Here is a 21,629-nt window from a genome sequence, read left to right on the forward strand (position 1 = left end):
CAGCACTCTCACAACTCTCACATTCTCTCACAGCACTCTCACAACACTCACAGCACTCTCATTCTCTCACATTCTCTCACAGCACTCACATTCTCTCACAACTCTCACATTCTCTCACAGCACTCTCACAGCACTCTCACATTCTCTCACAGCACTCTCACAGCACTCTCACATTCTCTCACAGCACTCTCACAGCACTCTCACAGCACTCTCAAATTCTCTCACAACACTCTCACATTCTCTCACAGCACTCTCACAGCACTCTCACATTCTCTCACAACTCTCACATTCTCTCACAGCACTCTCACATTCTCTCACAGCACTCTCACAGCACTCTCACAGCACTCACATTCTCTCACAACTCACATTCTCTCACAGCACTCTCACATTCTCTCACAGCACTCTCACAGCACTCTCACATTCTCTCACAGCACTCTCACAGCACTCTCACAGCACTCTCACATTCTCTCACAGCACTCTCACAGCACTCTCACAGCACTCTCACAACACTCTCACATTCTCTCACAGCACTCTCACAGCACTCTCACATTCTCTCACAACTCTCACATTCTCTCACAGCACTCTCACATTCTCTCACAGCACTCTCACATTCTCTCACAGCACTCTCACATTCTCTCACAACTCTCACATTCTCTCACATTCTCTCACAACTCTCACATTCTCTCACATTTTCTCACAGCACTCTCACAATACTCACAGCACTCTCACATTCTCTCACAACACTCACAGCACTCTCACATTCTCTCACAACTCTCACATTCTCTCACATTCTCTCACAACTCTCACATTCTCTCACATTCTCTCACAACACTCACAGCACTCTCACATTCTCTCACAACACTCTCACATTCTCTCACAGCACTCTCACAACACTCACGCAACACTCACAGCACTCTTACAGCACTCTCACAACAATTGGGATATTTCTGCATTGTTTCACTCTGTGCCAGATTGAGGATCTTCAGTACCGAGTGCTCAGCTGCTGCCTGAAAGGCGGGATAAGGTGGTTAGCGCCTCAACGACCCGCCAGGCAGGAAGCTTTACGACTTTTAGGACTCTTTCCATATCTGAAGTGCTTCTGGCTTTACTACTGCATCTGCCAAAAACAGATCCCGATCCCTGATGGGCAACCAGCCAAAGCAAGAGCGTGCACACACACACACACACACACACACACACACACACACACACACACACACACTTTCTTACAGTAGGAACCAAAAGGCAGAGTCTGTGGTACTTTTTATTTTTTTTTTCTATCTGTTATGAAAAACAAAGAATGTTTTATATAATACTTTCACACGAGATAAAATTTAGAACTTTTGATCACAACATCAGTGGATTCTTATTGGTCAGTAGATGAAGATGTTCATATAATGTTCATAATATATCACTCATTCGGGATAAACCTCTAGGGACAAATTGTCAACACCATATAAACCATCTAAAAAAGTATTGGGACACCTGACCTTTCCAGCCATATGTGGTTCCTCCACAAACTGTTACCACAAACTGGAGACACACAATTGTGTAAGATGTCTTCAGATTTGGAAGCATGAAATTTTTACTTCACTTGAACTAGAAAACCCAAACCTGTTCCAGCATAACAATACCCCTGTGCACAAAGCCAGCTCCATTAAAATATGCTTTCCATGGGTTGGAAGATGCGGAAGATCTCCTGCTATGGAGGATGAATGTGAACACTGACTGCACCCCAGACCTCACCTACATCAGTACCTGACTTTACTAACACCCTGGTGGATGAACAAATCTCCACAAAATCGAGAGGAACATCTTCCCAGAAGAATGGAGGTTATTTTAACAGCAAATGGAGACTCAATGTGGAATGGGATGTTCAGAAAGAAGTAGCTAGCTCCTGTAAAATTGCAAAAATTCTAATTCATAAATCTTTGACTCGACGCTTTTTGCAAAGTCGTCACAGAGGAACCTGTGTGAAGCGAGTCTCACACTTACAGCCTGACACGTCACACACACACACACACACACACACACACACACACACACACACACACACACAAACACACTGAACTCACAGAGTGCTTTCTGCAGTTTATTCGTTTTTTCACCTGGACAAGAAATCCTACCAAAAAATGAAGTGGGCGTGGCCTTAAAACGAAAGATTTTCATCACTCCAGTTCTTCTTAGCTAGAGACATAGGTGAGAGCTTGACTTTTTTTCCCTCACACAATAATTCGTTTGGTTCCTACCTGCCTTTAATACAATATAACAACAGAAGTATTTGGACACCTGACTTTCCCAGCCATATGTGCTTCTTCCACAAACATCTAGTGGAGCATCTTCCAATAAGACGAGTTTATTATAAGAGCAAACGGAGACTAAATGTGGAACTGGATGTTGAAAAAGAAGCACATACCAAACTTATGGTGAGGTGTCCACAAACTTTTGCTCATATAGCGTACTTTAGAGCTTAGAAATTATAAACTGGACTTTAAACTGCTGATGTTCATGATGTTTATGGTTAATAAAGGCGTTCCTTGTTTGTAACTCGAGCTTCGTTACATCATTCTTGCTCACAATGACATTAGATGGAAGTCTCATGGGACACCAGACTCCTGGTTGCTTCCAGTCTGAAGTCTCTACGTGGGTTACGGTAAGGAGGGTTTTTTTTTAATGTGTGGACCTTCTCAGAGTATGTGTGTGAAGTAACACACACACACACACACACACACACACACACACACACACAGACACACACAGTGTTTTAATAGAAGTCTGAAGGGACTAAACCACAGAGGTGTGTGTCCGAAGGGGGGAACACCACAAACATGTTCTGAAGTATACATCTAACATGGCTGAATATGAGTGTGTGTGTGTGTGTGTGTGTGTGTGTGCGTATATATACACATTGCACTGTTGAAATATCTTGGTCAGGTTTCAGGCTTGCTGGCACACGCGTTGTCTTCGAGACACGATTCATTCAAGTGACATCGCCACGACTTCAGTTCGCATTCTCTGCGCTGTCTGCCCCGTCTTCATCACTGCCTCGTTTAGCTCCGAAGCCGTCAGCGCTAACAGTCATCACACACACACACACACACACACACACACACACACACACACACACACACACTCTGCTGGCTGGGAGAGTTCACACTCTCCCTCACCTGCCAATCAGACGGCAGAAAACAGTCCTCGGAGAGAGACAGCGCCGTTTGCGTTGTTATCACAGGTTGCATCATGAATTCAGGACTATTTTCGAATTACAAGAACCGCATCACACACGCACACACAGGCGCTCATGCATGGACACACACACACACACACACACACACACACACACACTGAGCCACTTTATAAACATGAAACATGAAATTTATATATACGTATGAACAATGGTTTGTTGACATCTGACCATTAGAATGCTATGCACATTTCTGAACATCCCATTCCACATTCAGTCCCAATTTGCTGTTATAAACATCATCACTCTTCTGAAAAGATGTTCCACTAGATTTTGTGGAGATTCATTCCACCACAAGGGTGTTAGTAAATCCAGCTATGTGAGAAGGTAAGGAAGCCTGGGGTGTCGTTCACACTCATCCTAAAGATGTTCAATAGGGTTGGAGCGCCATAGCAGGAAATCTTCCACATACTCCAACCCTCGAAAATATCTCGTCATGAAGCTGGTCTTGTGCACAAGAGCATTGTGATACTGGAACAGGTTTTGGGCCTCCTAATTTAAATAAAGGGACAGTTTATTCCTCCGGCTTTCAAAAACGTCCGATACAATTGTGTCTTCAGAAGTCCACATATGACTGGATATTTGAGGTGGGAAGGATTGAGATGTGGAGATGTAAGCTATGATGAGCGAGAATGATGGATGTATTAGAATGAATGGAACGGATAAGAGGAATCTCTAACCTGAGAATGAACCTCAGGCGGTCATGTGAGAGTGAAACAGTCATTGTTTATTTATAAACGCCACCGAGGCAACGTGTCGAGAGTGTGTTGTGTTTCCAGGTTGTATGAAGCTCTGTACAGTAGTGCATATGCTTCAGTTAGATCAGTGATGAAACAATCACTCGGGCACCGATCTCGCTGTTGAGATTTCCCGAAAGAAAAAAAGCCCGCTCACGTTTCGGATCGATGCGAGTAGAGTGTGAAATACGACAGCTCAAGTGTGTGAAATTGCACGAAATTACGACTAACCATGACTTTCTCTCGATGTGCTGCTTATTGAGTGACACGCACATCCATCGAGGCATTTTTCCCTCCTTTATTTTGCACGGTTAAGAGCACTTGACCCACGAGAGCCGCCGGGAAGCAACGCAGCTTCGCTTTTGATGCTGGAACAATCCGAGCCACGTGACGCTCTGCTTTCTGTTCTGCCGTGAAAGCTCCAAATCCTGCGGAGCCTCCTGAGAAAGAGCTGCCAAGAACGGAGGATGGAAGAGATGCAACTGATTCTCTGAAATATGTATATATTTTTTGCAAATCTAAAGAAATCAATTGCTTGTTTTACAAATACTTTAGTCCTGATTTAATGCCATTTCAATCAACATGTAGCATCATTTTCTAATAAAATCTTGCCAGGACTTATTATACAGTATTATAATAATTATTATTATTTTCTATAAATAATACATACAAATATTTTTTATCTGTATATCTAGTAGATATCTACTGTAGCATCTTTATTAGATAGCTTCCTATCCAGCTAGCTCAGTTTCTACAGCTACACTATGTAATAAAGATGCTATATGAACTATTTGGCTAGTTACAGAAACCTAGCAAAGAACTAGAACCCCAACAACATTTAAACTGAATAATTTCCTGCTCATGTTAGCTTTCTTTATACTCTACTGTCACACACTGATTTGGTTAGTCGTATTTGTAGATCATTTTCAGATTTGTGGGTTTGGAGTTTAATTTGTTTCCTGTGAAGGTGTCATCTCTCCTCTGTCTCCTCAGGATTGTCTGTAAAGGATCTAAATCTAATCCAGATTTCATCATAACTTTCATCATAACTGTAACCATAACGTTATGCTTCGCTCATCGTCTAGCCGTGTTTTGTTTGTTTCATGAATTATTACCTATGCATGCATGCGTTATTTCTTTAGCTTGTTATTGTATCTGCTCAGCTGCAATGGAATTAAACAACCCAGACCTCCACATGGACCCAGAGAGCCAGTAGCTGATAGGAGGACATCCAGCGGCATGTTAAATGCTTCCTGTCCTGCTGCCAAGACAAACCGACTCATTCCAGATCAATTGATTCTTGTTATTCGACAATTATGGAGGCCCCTTTTCCTTCCATGCAGCGCTGTTAATAACGACCTGTACCACTTATTATTGCGTACTAAACTACTGACACTTCCGTGTTTCCGGTGTTTACCTACTGCTGGCTGCGTGAACATACGTTAGCAGCTGCAGCCTGAGAGTGCTGAGGAGAAGAACCTGGTGTGATTGGCGGCCGATAAGAATCGCTATAGAGTGCAATCTCGGCGGATATACGACCGATCCGGCGTAATTAAAAGATGATTCGATTAATAATGGATTAATAATAAACATTTAGATTCGGTTTTAACATTCCCCAGCACGCCACTTGCTGTCGAACATCCTGCAATTAAGAGATTAAGACTGATAGCGGTTAGTCATGGCGCTTAACAGATGCTTCAATCAAAAAAGGAAGGAGGGGATCGGTGAGGGAGAGGAGAACGTCAGAGGATGGATTGAGTGCTCGAGTCAGCGTAGCACCGCAGGGACGTGCCAGTCCGTCATGCCAAAGGCCAGCATCGATGCTGTCACATCACAGCATCACACCATGACAGAGCACCGTTACCATGGCGAGCTCTCCTCTAAGTGGACCCTGACATTCATTTCAGACAACAAGGCGACAGAGGGAAGGATGGACAACCAGAGACAGAGCAAAACGATCAGAGCCCACACACACATGCACAGGTTTGTAGGTAGGTGCCCTCCACAGTTAATGCAGCCCTCGTTAGGTACCTTCAAGAGCCTCGAGTCCCTCCAGGCCACTGCGCTCTGACACCACAAAGTAACAAGTGCACGCTTTTAGCTCCTATTTACAGACGCCTTTCCATTATATGCTAAGGTTACATCATCACAAAATGTCAACCTAACTTTGCAAAAGCCTCCCGCTGCACATCGTCTAGCAAACTCTTCTCTTTTCGTTTCTTCTGAATTGGTTACCATGGTGGTAGTGGTGGTGTGTGTGTGTGTGTGTGTGTGTGTGTGTGTGTGTGTGTGCTGAGTCACAGCTAGCATGACAGATTTGTTGCAACGTGTGGTGAAATCCGAAGCCTTGAACTCATAAATACGCCAGCCAGTCCCGTTCCCATTGTCGCACCTTACCAAAGAACCAGAGAACCAATACATCCATGTACCAGCTGTGGATCCACCAAACAACACAACAAACTACATCTCAGGTCATATACACAACCACCAACACTATAATGGCCACAAAATTATTACAACAACAGTAATAACAAGGGACAGTTTCATGCTACTCATTCAAAGACGTCTTATACAATAACATTAATGGCATTTGGCAGATGCCCCCTTATCCAGAGCAACTTAGATTGATCTCATTTCTACACCAGGTTTTGGGTTAAAGGCCTGAGTGGCAGCTTGGTGTCTGGGATTTGAACTCTGATCCAAAGTCTAATGCCGTAACCACAAAGATACATTAAAGCACAGCGAAATTCTTTCTTTGCGTATACCAGCTGGTCAGCTGTGATTCAGTGCTTCAGGAACAGAGAAAGTTAAGGGTCTTGCTCGAGTGCCAAACAGTGGCAGCTTGTCAGTGCTGGGGCTTGAACCCCCAACCTTTATCCCAGAGCATTAACCATTGAGCTACTACTTATATGAACTAATTACATATGGTGAGAAAAGTCAGAATATTAGCGGGTTCTCATTTGGAACTAACAGCAAATTGCGGATTATCCTAAATTTTGCGGGAATGTTCAGGAACATAAGGAATAACATTTTAAACTCTGTTTTCACTAACAAATGTGACAATGTCTTCATCTACAAATATGTCACAAATTATTCATCGCAATATAAATACCCACTTGTATCCGATGCGCCCTTTTTTTATTCGATGCATCACATCTCTCATTTTATATACATTTATATAGTAAGTAAGAAATATGTTTGTGTTTAAACAATCCTCAGTAATCTTGTCTTCTTCTAGGATTGCTGACAGCAACTATCTTTCCAGCTGTTATCTAGTCTCAGGGTAACAAACCGTGCCTTCCTGCCCCCTTAATCTTAACATTTGTATTCATATTGATTATTTGATAATACGCAAGTGAAGTTGCAGCATCATGATATCCCTATTCATTCATCATATCACTATAAATCTATCCTGCACTCGCTCTTCCGGCTGAATGCTGAACAGGCTGAATGGATGAGAGCTGCTTGGGAAGCAACACACACACACACACACACACACACACACACACACACACACAAATGGAAAAGTGCCAAAACAAATAGTCACAAATCATCAGCGAGTCTAACGAGAATGTTTTTCCACCAATCATTTTCTTCCGTCATGGAAATCAGGCTCCGCCCTCTAATTTTTATTATAACTACTCCTAATATAATCAAATCCTGTTACAGATATTTTTTTTGATCTATCAGAGTAATGAGATTGAGATGGTTTGGACATGTGCAGAGGAGGGACATGGGGTATATCAGTAGGAGAATGCTAAGGATGGAGACACCAAGAAGGAGGAAAAGAGGAAGGCCAAGGAGTAGGTTTATAGATGTGGTGATGGAAGACATGCAGGTAGTTGGGGTGAAAGAGGCAGATGTAGAGGACAGGGGTGTGTCGAGACGGATGATCCGCTGTGGCGCCCCCTAAAGGGAGCAGCCGAAAGAAGAAGAAGAGTAACAGTAACTTTATTTGCACGATTACTTTCTGATAACAGTGTGAGAGAGCAGTCTGTACCTTATAGGGGCCAAAATAATGGCTATGATACTGAATTAGCCGCATCTACATGTCACAGCATATGCAATATTTCCACAGGGATCTATTTCGTTCATCAGTTTATTTGTTACTATTATAAATGACAAATATCTTTCGCTATGACACTGTATTCTTTATTGTGCTTTTTGCCCTTTATAAGCCGCTACTCAAATTTACATAAAGCAACAGGTTTAGCTAATTATTAATGTAGTGTGAAACACACATCCTTTAAAAGTAGCTCTAATGGAGGAGGTAAGAATAAGTGATTATGAGAACGAAGAGAGAGAGAGAGAGAGAGAGAGAGCAGAAAAACGAAAGCAGCGTGTAACCCCGAAATACGATGACTTTGTATATAAAATACGATTGTGTGCTCCATGTGTACCGACCTCAATCTGGGGTCAGAGTGCAGGGTCAGTCACAGGATACAGCGCCTCTTGAGAACAAAGGGTTAAGGGGCCTTGCTCAAGGGCCCCAAGCATGCGGCTTGGCAATACCAGGGCCCTGACCTTTCATTCAGTAACCCACAGTAGAGGACAGTATAAAGTAAATGTAATTCGTTCCTGTACTTGAGTAGTCTTTTCACGTATTTGTACTTTACTGAAGTATTTCCATGTGGGAAGACTTTTATTTTCACTTCATTTCAAAGTCAAATAGCTTATGAAAAATCAGTCTTTTTATTTATGAGGATAAAAACTTTTCTGGTGAAACACGCAGCGAGTCACCAATCAGGATCAAGCGCACGCTCTGTTTTACACGTGTTCTGATCGGCGCTTGGTGTATCTACTGACAATGACAATGACAATAGGAACATTATAGTTATAATAAATCATAGTATTTTGGATACTTAAGTTCATTTGATGGCAAAAACTTTTGTATTTTTACTCAAGTGAAAGTGTAAAGGGACACTTTTACTGTACTTTACTGAGTCTTTGTGTACTAAACTCCCACCTCCCACATGAAACTAAGCATCCAGTATTGAGAGACAAACATTTGGATTATATTCAATGGAAAGAAAATTCTGATCTGATTCCGTCTGATTTTTTTTGTACAGATCAGATATACAGATTTATGCAAGTGGAAAATGTTGCATAAAAACTGGGGCAGTTTCGCATTGTAATAAAAATGTATAAAAAAAAGATATACTTTATATTAATAAACTTGAATGTTTCTACATGTTTTGCATGAAGTGTTTGTGAGGTGAATTGCTTGGGGGGAAACCTGTTCTTGTATCGTGTATTTCTGGTGAAGGGGCTCAGTAGCGCCCGCTAGAGGGCAGTTTAAAGATGTGGTAAAAAGGGGTGTAAAGTTTGTTAAAAGTGAACAGAAGACCACCAATAATCTTCTCAGCAATCAGGAACTGTCCTCTTCTAACGTCTATTACACACACACACACACACACACACACACACACACACACACTTTAAAGATCAAGACCCTTGTATTATAGTCACATATTATCAAGTCACTGCTATTAACTATGTATGAATATGACTGTCGTTACGCAGGAAATAATTACAGGTTCTTTATTAGTTTAGTGACTTGTTGATGTTACTGTTATATAATAGTAATAATTAGACCTGAATTCTCGCCTATTGATTATTAAACAGTCTTATTATGTGTTCCTGAATTCCCCTGATGATTATTTTCTCGATTCTGGGCTCTGTTTTGGCCACGCCCACTGACCATGTTTTCACCTGCCTATAATTAATATATTTTGGTCTTCTTTAGTTTCTCCGTCTAGACCGATGTTTATAAGGATGAGAAAATAATAATGATGAAACCTTGCATCTACAAACTGTTCCAGTTTCTGTTCCACAAAAATCTTGAAAATACATCCCGTACTTCTGGCTTCTTTCTTTGTAGAAATGAATCTACTAAAGAAGGAACGTTAAAACCCTCTTCATCTTTTGCGAAAAGACTTCCAGGAGAAACGCTTTGTCGCCAGCATCGGTTCTGTCCAGGAGCAGGCGGGAGACAACCTGTCTGGGATTCTATTGATTCGATTTGGAGCATAATGATGAAGATGCTGGAAGTGTAATGAGCGCCAATACGTGTTCTCAATGCTCATTTGGTGTGCACCCGAAATCCAGATATTTGAAGTTGGCCAGATGTCTGGGGTGGTATTAATCAGGTGATGATGATGATGTGGCATTGCATGAAGGTGTTGTCTCTGTGCCCATCCTGCTGCAAATGCAATAGATGCGAATGCTAGACAGTTGCAGTTTAATGGTTAAGGCTCTGGGTTACTGATTAGAAAGCTGGGGATTTAAGCCATGGTATGGACAAGCTGCCCCCCTTGGTCCTTTGAGCAAGGCACTTAACCCTCTGTCCTCCAGTATCATGGCAGATCCTGCAGTCTGACCCCAGGTTCCTAAAATAAATTCACTAGTATTCTAGGAGGCAGTGCTCCTAGACGTTCCTGGTTGAGTGCTTTGCATTCTCCATGGTTTGAAATGTACAAATTATGAGCAAGGAGATCATCTGAGCTTATTATGGATTAGTATGAAATGTATAGAGTGCTGAAATAATGCTATGTTCAACTTGAGAAATTTTAACAAAATGATGTTAGAACTTGGTGCATTCTAGCTACAAGAAACATGTAAGAAAATGCACAGAGCATTTTGTTCTGGAGTTTATTATATATCTACATTCTCAAAGCAACAGAAAAATGGTCAGTGGTTCTTCCCGACCGTCTGAGAAGGAATTCCGAGTGGAGGATGAGTTTTCTATGTTCGTTCTCCCAGGATTGAAATCCTAAATTAAAAACTTCAGTCTACGTTTACACTCATCAGGATACATTCCTTGTTTAAATGCCAAAAAAAGTCTAAAACGCTCCACGTCCACACTTTCAATTGTTTCCCAAAAGTGGCTCATCCACACTGAAAACGTTTCCATCCCTGTTCTGTACTGCACATCTGACCTGCATCATTTCCTCCTGGCGTTTATTACGTTTCCGGCTCTTCGAAACATCAGGGCAATGACAAAAAATGTGTCATTTCGAAAGTTTACACAGTCCAAGCTACAACACCCAAAAATTCTCATTTATCCAATTTCATTGTCTAAAACGGAAAGATATATATGCGTTTTCAACCGAAAAACATATCACGGTGGCCTTAGTACGAGTTCGACAGATTCGAGGTAAAAAAGGAAAAGTGGGTCTCTGGTTGTTTTGGGGTCAGTCTTCTCTCGAGATCTGCTTTTTCTCCCCCACAAAACACTTTAGATAACATTCCTAACCATCATCAATACATCCTTTCATTTTCAGCACACAGAAACCTAATGGAGCCTGAAATTAAGTTTCATTGTCTATGGAGTGGCTGGAGATTGGAGCTGAAGAAGAACACAAGCACGGATGCTCTCACGCTGAAAAAGGTTTGCTCAGGTTTACTCTACACAACCGGCTTCGGTAAACACGTTGAAAGAAACAACACGTGAGCTTGCACTAGTCAGCTCTGTAAACACACTCGGCTTTGGTCACGAACGTCCACCTGCTCCTGTCCACCAGGCGAGAAGGACGCATGTGGCAAATGTCAAACTCTGTCTGTTAGATATTTTATCATGCCCAAACAAAACTTAATTTTTGGAGAGGTTTTCCATGTGATCTACGATGCCTGTGGTGCCTTTTTCTAAACAGGGAATAATCACACAGCACACAAAATGGCGCATATGTTCTTCTTCAGTTTAATGCAGATAAGAGACGTGTATATACACACTGGAAAAAACCTGATCTAAAACTGTTCCTGTTTGGGTAAAAAGACAGTAACCAGAGATGTGCAAGTCCAAACAAAGACATTCTGTTTCCCTTACATACTCACATCGTAAAGATCCAATATACACTGAACAGATAACGTGTTTAGAGAACTAGTGTGAGGAACATCTTAACTCTAACACTGTCCTGCTTTCTGGAAAATGAGAACTGTACAATATTTCAACTCTCTCTGGCTCAAAGGTAAGCAAAGAAGGCTGGCTTTACTCTGAAGTCTGCCTTTGTTTGCATGGATCTTAAACACGCACACGCACACACACACACACACACACACACCGGTCCTGGCTTATCGAGATTTCTCAGCACACTGTACACTAACAGGAGCGATGAAACCTCTACTGTAGCTGATATACGAATAGTGAATCAAACCACAGCTGGTTCTTCAGAAAAAAATATGTATAGAAATATGAATAAAGGAGATAAACACTGAAAGCTTAATGCAGCATTTAAAAGAGAAATATGGGTTTTCTACTTCTTCTCAGCTGCTTGTTAATCCTCGTAACATCTCACAAATTTCGTGCCCTGACAGGGGCAGATCTGAAAAATGTATGGGATTAGAATTATAAGGGGTGGCATCTATACATAAAGATATTTTCTAAGCATGACAAACAATACACATTATATATAGATACAAAGCCTTAATGTATCAAGCACGAGTTAAAAACCAAACAAAAAAAAACATACAGTACATTCACGGAAAGCACATTTAAATCAGCATATCGCTGGATAAATGCGTTGTTGTCATGTGGCATAGTGACGGGTCGTTCTTTACCGATTCATTTGTTTGAAGGAGTCTTTAATGTGACTCAGACAAACGAGTCTTCTCAAAGAGTGATTCGCTCATTTTCTACTGGACACACACGAGCAACGCATTGCAAAATCTCCATAAGTTATGTACAGGAAACAGAACAGAACAGTGACCCCCCATAGACAAAGTGAGAGCTCGCTAACTCCACTTGCAACAGAAATCATATAAGCACAGACAGGTTTCCAAAACTCGTGCTTTTTTATTTTTCTTGGCAACAGCGTTATAGGTTAGTCAAAGAAACTTAGAAATGAGCATCAGAAAATAATAAGGACATAATCCTAAGTCTCCACACACGCAGTAATACCGGCAAAATGCGGCGGCAGGCTATTCCCAAAATACCGCTATGCTCCTAAAGGAAGCGCAACATATTTCACCCGTTACACCGTGTAACTGTCTTTCGTTAAAGCCTGTGTAAAGTTCATTAGTTTCAATGTAGACGGCTTATACACAGGTGCGGCTTATTTATGTTCAAAATAAAAATCTTTGTCAAATTCAGTGGGTGTGGTTTATATATGGGTGCGCTTTATAGTCCGGAAATTACGGTAATTTTTTTGTGGTTTGTTTGTTGAATTGAATGTGTTTGATTCTCTAACTTGAAGCAGATTATAAGAGTCATTTGTTCGGACTATGCTTTAATAGGAAGTCTTGATTTCTTACCGATATTTACGGGTGTATGGTTTTTCTTATGCCATCACATCGAAGGGCCGCTACTGTAAATTGGTCGAGGAAAATAATCACATATATATTTTACGCATTGGGATACCAGTGCAGGGGTGGATCTCCCCTGGTCCCTGATAAATGCCTGTATAACTCTTATGCAGAGGAACAAGCTATACGTATCTATACGTTCTACTACAACACACGTTAGCAGTAAAGCTGCGATCTACAGTAAGTTTGCGACGTGTCCCACGATTATCTTGTAGTATTGATATTTTCTCTGTCTGTTCTTTTGAGAGTGAATGCACATGAAAAGATGCGTGGGAAGACATCTTCAATGAACCAAAGCATTTGCGAAGGCGGCTTGATTTGATGTCTTATTTAAACTGGCTTGACAGAAAAGCCACTTATACAAAATGAGTCACTCTTTGAAGGAAGATCTTTGCTTGTTTGGGTCCGCAGTTCCACTGAAGTTCCTTTTTACATTTTCAGACTTGCAACACTTTACAACGCTATCTAAATGACTTGGCCAAAAAAATAAGCTTGAAGAGTATTTAGTTGGAAAGTGGATCTGGCGTTTATATGTAATAAAATCCAGAGCTCAGGTTACACTCAGGAGTTTTAGGTGTTCTCCTACCTCCTCCATGTTATATCTGAAAATGCCATGCTAACTCTACCCTTCATGGCTAACAGGGAAAAGAGTCTTGGTTGGCCTTCAACATACTGTTAGAGCTTCCAATGACCACTTGGATTGGGGGTCCCCAATAACCCCCTTATAGTTGATTGCTGGAACTATCGGCTATCTGCAAAAATCCGGCTTCCAGTCAGCTGTCGCTATGTGTGCGCCCTCTAGAGGCGAATCACTGACACCACGTGCAGTTTGTTTTTACACATGAGACTGCGTGCTGCACGGAGAGTGCTATATTTATTATTTATCATTTTTTTATTATACCATTATATTTATTGATGAATATATTCATATTTATTTCATTTAGAACATTTTTAAATTCAGTACTGATCAGATTTGTTCCACCAGCAAATCCCACTGAGGAACTTCTAAAAAATGGAGAAAGACTTTAAAGATTATCATTTGCTCATCCCTAATTTGGCCACTTTGGGTCAGATCTACTGCTGTTTCCTGTTCAAATCAACTCTTTTTCTGTCCTCAACACTCCCAGATAGTGACGGTTTGACTGTAGTTGAGTCTTTCTCCATCTAAGAGGTCACATCAGAGTGGGGTCCTCATGATGTCACACCTCCACCACCGCCAGCAATTCTTCTTCTTGAAACCTTTGTATCTGGTGATCCTTCAGAGTATACACCTATCCACACCAGCCCATGAACATCTTCTTCCAGCAACCCAGCTGAAATTCCAACTCACACCACACACAAAGCAACACGTCAGCAGAATTTTATATTTAGCCCAGACTGCAACCCAACATCAGAAAATTCCCACTCATGTCTTTCCCTGCTCTGCAAAGTGGCAACACGCGGCTCTCAAAAGAAGCGTTTCTCGGCCACCTCAAAACGGGTTTGGACAAGATATTTATAGGAGTGGTCTTCTTCTTCTTCTTCTTTCGGCTGCTCCCATTAGGGGTCGCCACAGCGGATCATCCGTCTCCACACCACCCTGTCCTCTACATCTGCCTCTTTACACCAACTACCTGCATGTCTTCCTCACCACATCCATGAACCTCCTTTTGGCCTTCCTCTTTCCTCCTACCTGGTGGCTCCATCCTCAGCATTCTTCTACCAATATAATTTATGTCCCTCCTCTGCACATGTCCAAACCATCTCAATCTCGCCTCCTCACCTTGTCACCAAAACATCCTACATGCGCTGTCCTCTAATAAACTCATTTCTAATCTTATCCATCCTCGTCACTCCCAACGAAAACCTCAACATCTTTAGCTCTGCTACCTCCAGCTCCACCTCCTGTCTTTTACTCAATGCCACTGTCTCTAAACCATACAACATCGCAGGTCTCACCACAGTCCTATAAACTTTCCCTTTCAATTTTGCAGATACCCTACTATCACAAATCACTCCTGTCACTCTTCTCCACCCACTCCACCCTGCCTGCACTCTTTTCTTCACTTCTCTAACACACTCTCCATTACTTTGCACTGTTGAACCCAGGTACCTGAATTCCTCCACCTTCTGAAGCTCTTCTCCTGCAACCGCACCACTCCACTGCCCTCCCTCTCATTCACACACATGTACTCTGTCTTACTCCTACTGAGTTTCATTCCCTTCTCTCCAGTGCATATCTCCACCTCTCCAGGCTCTTCTCAACCTGCTCCCTACTCTCACAACAAATCACAATATCATCCGCAAACATCATAGTCCAGGAGACTCCTGTCTGACCTCGTCCGTCAACCTGTCCATCACCACTGCAAACAGGAAAGGGCTCAGGGCCGATCCTTGATGCAGTCCAACCTTCACTCTAAACCAGTCTGTCGTACCTACTGCACACTTCACTGCCGTCACACTGTCCTCATACATGTCCTGCACCACCCTTACATACTTCTCCGACACACCTGACTTCCTCATACAGTACCACAACTCCTCTCTTGGCACCCTGTCGACGCCTTCTCTAAATCCACAAATACACAATGCAATTCCTTCTGTCCTTCTCTATACTTCTCCATCAACATTCTCAAAGCAAATATGGCATCTGTGGTGCTCTTCCTCGGCATGAAACCATACTGTTGCTCACAGATGGTCACCTCTTCTCTCAGCCTGGCTTCCACTACTCTTTCCCATAACTTCATGGTGTGACTGATCAACTTAATACCCCTGTAGTTACTGCAGGTCTGCACATCTCCTTTATGCTTAAAGATCGGTACCAGCACACTCTTTCTCCATTCCTCAGGCATCTTCTCACCTTCCAAAATCCTGTTAAACAATCTGGTCAAAACCCCACTGCCATCTCTCCTAAACATCTCACGCTTCCACGGTATGTCATCTGGTCCAACCGACTTTCCACTCTTCATCCTCTTAATCGCTGCTCTCACTTCCTCCTTACTAATCTTATCTACATCCTGCTTCACCATCTCCACATCATCCAACCTTCTCTCTCTCTGATTTTCCTCATTCATCAGCTGCTCAAAATACTCCCTCCACCTTCTCAACACACTCTCCTCACTAGTCAACACATTTCCTCTCCATCCTTTACTGCTCTAACTTGCAGTACATCCTTTCCAGCTCGGTCCCTCTGCCTGGCCAATCGGTACAAATCCTTTTCTCCTTCCTTAGTGTCCAACCTCTCATACAGCTCCTCATATGCCTTTTCCTTGGCTTTCGCCACATCCTCTTAACCTGCTGCCGCATCTCCTTGTACTCCTGCCTACTTTTCTCATCACTCTGTCTATCCCACTTCTGTTTTGCCAACCTCTTTCTCCTTATGCTCTCCTGCACTTCCTCATTCCACCACCACGTCTCCTTGTCTTCCTTTCTATTTCCAGATGTCACACCAAGTACTTTTCTAGCTGCCTCCTCATCACTCCTGCAGTAGTTGCCCAATCATCCAACACCTCCTTAACACCACTGAGCCTCTCTGACCTCTTCCCTGAACCTCACACTACACTCTTCCTCCTTCAGTTTCCACCATCTTATTCTTCTTTCAGTCCTCACTCTCCTCCTCTTCATCCTCGCCTCCAAAACCATCCTACAGACCACCATCCTATGCTGTCTAGCTACACTGTCCCCTGCCAACACCTTACAGTCGCCAATCTCCTTCAGGTTGCATCTCCTGCATAGCACATAGTCCACCTGTGTGCACCTTCCTCCACTCTTATACGCCACCCTATGATCCTCCTTCTTTTAAAATAAGTGTTCACCACTGCCATTTCCATCCTTTTAGCAAAATCTACCACCATCTGCCCTTCCACATTCCTCTCCTTAAAACCATACCTACCCATCACCTCCTCATCACCTCTGTTCCCTTCACCCACATGCCCATTAAAGTCCGCCCCAATCACTAACCGTTCTTTCCTAGGTACACCATCTACCACTTCATCTAATTCACTCCAGAATCTTTCCTTCTCCTCCATCTCACAGCCAACTTGTGGAGCATAGGCACTGATGACATTTATCATCATCCCTTCAACTTCCACCTTCACGATCATCACCCTATCAGAAACTCTCTTCACCTCCACTACACTCTTACTGTACTCTTCCTTCAGAATCACCCCTACACCATTTCTCTTCCATCCACACCATGATAAAACAGTTTAAACCCACCTCCAATGTTCCTGGCCTTACTCCCTTTCCACTTGGTCTCCTGAACACACAACATATCTACCTTTCTCCTCTCCATCATATCAGCTACCTCTCTCCCTTTACCCGTCATAGTACCAACATTTAAAGTACCAACCCGAACCTCCACTCTCCTACACTGCTCCTTTCCTGCCGCCTCTGTAGACGCCTTCCTCCTCTCCTTCTCCTCCTTCGCCAACAGTAGCCCAATTTCCACCGGTACCCTGTCGGCTAACGATACCTGTGGCGGTCGTTGTTAACCCGGGCCTCGACCGATCCGGTATGAAATTCTCATTTGTGATCCGCATATTTGATTTGGCACGTGTTTTACGCTGGATGCCCTTCCTAACGCAACCCTCCCCATATAGGAGTGGTAGACTTGTTTATTTTCTGCTCCCAAACAACAGCAAAAGTGGTACCCATGGGATTATGCAACAAAAAATCAACCTCTCTGGCAATAAATAATCTCCAAAAAGTCTACAAATGGTTCATGCTCCATGCTACATCACGAAAGCGCTTTAGATCCTGCAATTTCTGTATTTACCAAACACATACAGAGTTTAATTCCAAAGAAAACCTCGCTGCAATCACCTTGTAAGTTGCAGTCGTAAAGTTTTTTAGATTCGCAAAAGAAGATCTTTAATGATTCTGGTAAGTTACCAAAGGCCATTATCATTAGAACTGTGGTACACCATGATCTCATTAACAACAGGCTCATTTTCTTTCCAGTTCGTCGAATTTAAAGTGTGTGGGTTCAACAGATACAAAACTCCCAGAGGACTTAAAAAAGCAGAGATTCTCAAACCCAGGTCATTATTATGAGTTCATTATCCAGCCCTTGTAGATCAAATGTGTAAGAACTGATCAAAAGACTGTGGCCCCTTTGGAATTCCGGTTTGAAATTCAGGAAAACTGTAATTACAAACCGGAAAAAGTATGGTCACCAAGCTGAAACATCTCCTTCGATGTCAAACATCTGGTTCTGAAGAGGAATCATAGATGTATCCCAGAGACCTTCATCATTTCTTAGGATTTGAGGAAATTCTCAGCCTTTTATAGATATTTTACTGGTTTATGCAGAACGTCAATCCTGCATACATTCAGTGGTGGACGAAGTACCATGTAGTTGAGTTAATTGTTTTTTTAGTTTTTTTTGCATTGGAGCCAATTTGCCAATGTGATAAACGCTGACACCTGTATTTGTTCAGACACCAGAAAAAGATATAATGTAAAAAGAAAGACTGCTTTTATAACCATATCTGATAGATCTTCACTATTTCTTCTGTATTTTACTTTCTGCAGACTGTATTTCACCAGTGTTTACTTTTTCATTTCATTCACTGCGACTTTGTTCCTTCATAATATTGACGTTTCTTGCTATTGCACTTATTAAACTCTAACACAGTTTGACAAATTATATTTCTCAGTAAAAATCCGATAATTGTTTCAAAGCCAAATTCTTAGTCCAAGAAGGTCCAGACTCAGGGTTTAGAAAGCAGTAATTGAAATCATTTGTGGGCTTTAGTTAAATAAGGAATAAAACCCAAGGGGCAGCGCTGACAGAGGAAAATAATCCATTACAGTTACCACTTTGCAGCTGATTATTTTCCTAAAAAAAAACAAAAAACTACTGAATATTCCACTTAAACCACAGCAATTTACCAGCAACTAACATAATTTGTATATTTTGAAGGACACGTCATCATCATTTGTCACTTTCGGCATAAGCTAAATAAGTTCACACTTAGATTATAGCAGCTATATGAGGTGGTATGTTATTTATCTACATTTCCACACTTTCACCCCCAAATAGTAGCTTTGTACAGCAATACAGCGGCCTTCAAACTTCTTCTGGAACGTGTCTGGAACGTCTTCTTTTTGAACGTCTTCACTCTGGATCTTAATTTTAATTAAAATAGCACATTATACCTCATTGTGATTTGGGCTCTGCTCTTAGAAAGTGTTTAAAGGTTGAATGAGTGCCATGTATGTTTGCAAAATGATATTTTCTGTGCCACCCCAGAATAACTGCTTGCCCCTGCCTGCCCACGCCTATGAAAAATCCATGGCTCCACCACTGTCCATATTTTGTATTATATTTTTGCTCAATGATGAATATTAATATTCAGTGCAGGCATGCCTCTGGGTCAGACATTACTTATTTTGGAATAAACAACACACTCGTCCTGTTTGCTGGGTGTTTACTGAGCCAGCATTAGACCTTTTGGCCTTAGGCTCCTGCTTCATGACAGTTAATGTTGTTAAAATCGCCGTCGTGTTGGAACGGTGTACCGTAGTGTGTGTGTTTATGGCCACTGTGACCTGATGTAGCAAGAGAAGAACAAGAGCATGAGGGTTCTTTAATAATGCAGGAGATACAGCCTGAACACGCAAACACACACACACACACACACACACACACGTCACACTTAAAATATTCATTTCCCATAGGCATTGTGCCTGGAGGAACCTGTGGACACACAAAAGCAACATAAAATACAACTGCTATCCCAAAACTGGCCACTGTTTGGGTTTTATAGGCCGTGTCCACACTAATACATTTTCGTTTGAAAACGCATATTTTTATCTCCCATTTGGTCTTCGGTCCACATTGAGACTGCGTAGCTTTTTGAAAACGCCCTCCAGAGTGGATCAATTTGAAAACACCTTTATCGCGTTTATGGACTGTGAAAACTCAAGATTTCAAAACGCATTTATCTGGCATTGCTGCGACGTTGTAAAGAGCCAGAAAGAAAATAAACTCTATGCAGAAACGACGCAGATTTAAGCGTCTTACGATTTGCGCATGTGCAATACAGGAACGTGAGCGTTTTCGGATGTTTCAGTGTGCATAAACAACTTTTGGGAAATGATTGAAAAAGAAAGTGTGGACGTGAAGCGTTTTTAGACGAAAACACTCGGATTTCAAATTTACCCTGGTACGTGTAGACGAATCCATAGACATCTAGCGTTTTTTTTTGTTTGTTTTGCTCTACAGGGGAAACGATGAAAACCAGGTGAACTGGGGTGAGTGTATTTGTTAAGAGATGTTAAGTGCCTTTTTTATTAGAGAAGAGTAAGGCAGAGGTCAACTATAACATTCTGGTCCAAACATGGAGCTTTCTAGAAAGCTTGGGTCTAAATGTTCTCAGAAAACTCACGAGGGAACATTGTGTAAGCCAATTAAGCTTAGAATGCACATAAAGGTTTAGTGCTCTCCTCAAAGACAACAGAGGAATAATTTATTAAAGTTTAAACCTGAATATTACATTACGAGTCTATTTTTTATTCATTAATTTCTAATGATATCTTGATTTCTTACTAAACCAAACAGGCCACGTTGTAGTTCTGCTCATACAAAATCATGATGGTTGAATGCATCATGATTAAATGAAATGCTGTGCCTCTGCCAATAACCATTAAAGCATAATGGCCTAATATAAAATGTTAACAAGCGGGAAGGGGACTCTCTTAAAAGCAAAGATGTAATCAAGTTCAGTATAAAGATGGCATGTGAGAAGTCATTTGTGAAGCTGTTCTTCAATCCTGCTTCAAAAAAAATCTATATTAAGACACTGAACTACACTTGATTTAATCATGAGTTTGCTGTTTGTATCTGAGCCAGGAGTTGATGTGATGATTGGACGTCAAGCTGTGGAATCAGGTGAATCAAATTTCAAGGTATTGTGTGCAAGTCGGCAAGTCCTCAGACTCTTACTGTAGACCGGGGGGGTGTCCAATCTCTTCCACAAAGGCCCGTGTCAGTGCAGGTATAAAGAAGAGAAAACTATTATTTATTAGCAATATTGCTAATTGCTAAACAAAGCATGACAAATCAGATTCGCACTAGACGGACCCTGGTTTATTCACAGCTTAACACTGTGAGTGGCAGCACAGCTGGAATCAAAACTACTGGCCATAAAAAACCCTTGCACTCAAGCATGCATTGCTTTCAATCACAGAATCACAAAAGCGTGAAGAGTTGAAGATGAATTGTAGCCTGAGTCGAAAGAGCTGAGTGTTTAAAGGCATCAGTCGAGCTAATGCCTCCTTTGGGGAGGAGATCTTCAGCATGCATGCATATATACGTTACCCACAGCACACTCTTTCACCCCGCCGGGCCTCACTCACTTTTCACG

General features: G+C 41.9%; 1 protein-coding gene across 1 annotated transcript in view; it reads right to left on the reverse strand.

The window, feature by feature from the left end:
* xkr4 (XK related 4) overlaps positions 1–21,629 on the reverse strand; it is a 44,408-nt gene that overhangs the window by 12,256 nt on the left and 10,523 nt on the right. The gene's annotated exons all lie outside the window — the stretch shown is intronic.

Source organism: Silurus meridionalis, chromosome 20 (genome assembly GCF_014805685.1).
Source record: "Silurus meridionalis isolate SWU-2019-XX chromosome 20, ASM1480568v1, whole genome shotgun sequence".
In the NCBI taxonomy this organism is placed as follows: domain Eukaryota; kingdom Metazoa; phylum Chordata; class Actinopteri; order Siluriformes; family Siluridae; genus Silurus; species Silurus meridionalis.